This window comes from Coturnix japonica, chromosome 28 (assembly GCF_001577835.2).
Source record: "Coturnix japonica isolate 7356 chromosome 28, Coturnix japonica 2.1, whole genome shotgun sequence".
NCBI classification, from domain to species: Eukaryota; Metazoa; Chordata; class Aves; order Galliformes; family Phasianidae; genus Coturnix; species Coturnix japonica.
This window is the reverse complement of record NC_029543.1, coordinates 2,316,497-2,319,950: the sequence shown is the minus strand read 5'-3', so window position 1 is coordinate 2,319,950 and position 3,454 is coordinate 2,316,497. Positions and strand designations below refer to the sequence as shown.

Sequence of the window (3,454 nt, the reverse complement as noted above, 5' to 3'; positions counted from 1 at the left end):
CTCTGCAGTACAGCCATTCACATTGGGTCAGCCCCATCCCCTGCTCTTCCTTGGATGTGTTCACCACCTCCTCTCAGCAATGACCAGGAGCCCATTCCAGGCCCGCACCATTTTTCTGCTGGCCACCAACCAACCCCATAGCGTTATAGGATGGCCCACATTTAAGGGGCTCCACACCCCTAACTCACATGAGCACAGGAGATCAGCTCCCTAATAGCAGTGCTTGCCCATTAGGAAAGCGATGCAATAGGGCCGGGCTCTGTCTGCAGGGCAGTGGCAGGTATGCAAGGCACAGATAAGCGATAGCAGGGCAGGAAAGCAGGAGCCAGGGGCGGCCCTATGTTAACCCACAGCTCCAGGGGTGCTCCCTCCACCATCACCCTTCAAGCGTAAATGAGGCCTGAGCCATAATGCAGGGCCCACGCCTTCCTTTTGCAATCCCAGAGTGTCAACAGAGCCGTGGCTGGAGGCATTAAGTGTTACAGCCCGGGTTGAAAGCCAGCACAGACCCGTCCGATTTTCCCAAAGCACTCGTGATGGTCCAGTCCATTAAATACCACACGCGCTCTCGTAACGTCACCCCGTAACGGACTACAGGGCTGTCACCTCTAAGGCCACAAACCAAAAACCGCCCAGACTGCTAGCGGAGCAGACGGGGCAGAAGAAAAAACGGTGAGCGAGAGCTTGGCTGTCACGCTTGATAGAGCGAGCGACGAGCCTGCCTGCGGTCCGTCCCGGCTGGGCCGCAGGGTGGCGGGCAGATGCGGCGAGTTGGCACTGGGGTATATTACCGCGACCCCATGAGGGGACCAAGCCCAATTGTGGATGGGAGCTAAGGCGGGGAACCAGAGCTGGCGCGGTGAGGGGGAACTCGAGGAGTAAGGGGCTCCAGGCTAAGCTCCGCGAATCCGGCCTGGACCCAGGCCGCCCGCAGGCCCATCTAATGAACCCCTACAACGTTCACCCAATAATGCGGGACCAAGATGAGGATAGCGGACGGACCAGGCCCCTACACTCGGCGGTTGTTACATTGATCAAGAATGTGTTAGCAGTGTTAAATAAGCCGCTATCTACTTCGTCTACACCCGCTATCTACACCTCACCTCGCATAACTCCTTCTACATATGCATAACTCGAGACAGGGCGAGAGACCTATCTGCGCCTCAGCATCAGCCAGTAGGGAGGATCTCACTTATCTGTCGGGAGACCACGCACGCCCCAGAGGGGACAACGGGGGACAAGACCCCCCGACCCCATAGGGGGACAACGGGGGGACCAGAGCCCCCATAGGGGGACAACGGGACCCAGAGCCCCCATAGGGGGGACAACGGGACCCAGAGCCCCCATAGGGGGGACAACGGGACCCAGAGCCCCCATAGGGGGGACAACGGGACCAGAGCCCCATAGGGGGGACAACGGGATCAGAGCCCCCATAGGGGGGACAACGGGGGGGCCGGACCCATTGCCCCACAGCCATAACCCAGCATAGGGTCACCCCGTGCCCTCCCACCCTATGGGCTCATTGCAGCCACCGTTGTGTTTCCATCAGCCCCAAACGCTGCCCACCCCCCCCCCCCCCATAATAACCCCACAGCCCCTTTGGGGGGGGCACAGCTCAGCGGTACCCCCCGTTGTTTCTCATTAAGGCCACACCTGGAAACAACGGCGCCCTATGGGGCAACCCCCCCCACCCCACAAGTGTAGGAGCCGGACCCACAGCGATGGGGGGTAAAGGGGGGCACAGCACATCCAGCCCGACCCCCCCCAACCCAGAGTCACCCCATAGGGTTCCTATTGTCTACACCCCCCCCCAGCCCCTCAACTCCTCCCTATGGGCAGGGACCCCCCCATACAGCCTCAGGCCCCATAACCCCCCCCAGCCCCATAGCCGCCCCTATGAAGCCCCCCCCCCCAACCTCCCACCAGGCCGCGGGGCCGGGCCTGGAGGGGAACTATGGGGTCCATCAGACCTCGGCCTACCCCGACCCCTCCCCTATATCACCCCCATGGACCCCCCCCCACCTCCGTTGTGGTCAATGGGCGCTCACCGCTCCCGGTGGGGCCGAACGGGCCGGACACCAGCGGGGCTCTGCCGCGCAGCGCAGCTTGATGCCGTCGCCACGCCCCCCTCCCGCTGACTGACAGCGCCGTCTGCCAATCAGAGCTCGCGATGAGAGCCGGGAGGCGGGGCGAGACGAGGCCGCCAGGTTCGGTTGTGACGAAGGAGATGGGGGACAAAAGGGGCGGGGCCAGAGGGGAGCGGCGGGGCGGGCAGCCAATGGCAGCGCGAGGCGGGGGGATGCAAATGAGGGTGTTAATATTCATGAGCGCGCCATGGCGGGAAGGGAGCACGTGGCGGGTGGGGTGCGAGGCTCGGAGCTGCGATACGGCACCGGGTTATGGACCGAACCGGCCCCGAATAGCGGCCCAGCACCGTGCTGAGGACCCCTATGGGAGGCAATGGCACCTTCCAGCTTCTGCCCTTGCACCTCAGTGCTGCTCTGCAGGGCTGGGCTGGGTGCATGGTGCACAGTGCAGGGTATTTAACCTTGATCTGAGCCCCCCCAGCCTTTGCAATGGGGGGCAGATCCCCAGCAGAGCACGGTGCTATCAATGGCTGCAGCATCGTGAATGGGCCCCGCACAGCATCGCCTTGTGGGATGAAAAGCCATAATCCTGTTAGGGGGAAGAAGGCTGATTTCCCACTAATCCTGTTTGCGGCCATATGCCGCCCTTTAAGCCTCTCGGGATGCAGATGGGGCCAGCAATCACACCCGGAGGCTCTGGATGCACCACGGTGTGTCCTATGGAGCTGGCTGCAGGAGCAGGGGGGCAGAGTTGGGGGGAGCTGGGGTCACAGGGTGGGGGGTGGGAGGGGGCAGCTCAACCCCACTGCAGGCTGCCAGCCTACACTGCAGCACGAGCATGAGCCCCCCCATGGAGTGAGAGCCCCAACCTGCTCAGTTTGTGCCCCAAAAGCCCTTCATCTCTATGGCTCTGCTGGGATAAGATGGAGATGTCCAGCATCCACAGCTCACAGCCGCTCTCCACCTCCCTCCCTCAGCCCCGTGCAGCGCTTTGATGTCACAGGAGGGAAGAAAAAAGAGAGGGCTGAGGGCTTTGTCTGAGCCTCTTCCTTCACTGCTTTCACTGCGGGGGGAGACGGGGGCAGTGCTGGCACAGAGGGGGGGGGGTGATCCATCCCCGGAGCTGCTGTTACCCCCAGCGGCGTCCTGAGGGAGCTGAGAGCCTCGGGGGGGTGGGGAGAGCAGAGCAGACACCCCATATAACCCCCATCCCAATGGGGGCCACACAAACCGGAGCTGGGAGCCGTCAAAGTCCCGGCAGCATCGCGGAGCCGCGATGTCCCCGCAGATCCTCCCCATCCCCGCGGCCATACATACAACGTCCCCACGGAGCCGTGCCCTTGCCGAGGCCCTTTGAGACCGCAGCA

The 3,454-nt window shown here is 62.8% G+C and overlaps 1 protein-coding gene across 1 annotated transcript in view; it reads right to left on the bottom strand.

Annotated features, from left to right (window-relative positions):
* GNG7 (G protein subunit gamma 7) overlaps window positions 1-2,153 on the bottom strand; it is a 25,054-nt gene extending 22,901 nt beyond the window's left edge. The window contains exon 1 of the mRNA XM_015886388.2: window positions 2,023-2,153. The gene's annotated coding sequence lies outside the window, so the exon portion shown is untranslated. The remainder of the gene's footprint in view (window positions 1-2,022) is intronic.
* Between the last annotated feature and the right edge of the window lie 1,301 nt (window positions 2,154-3,454).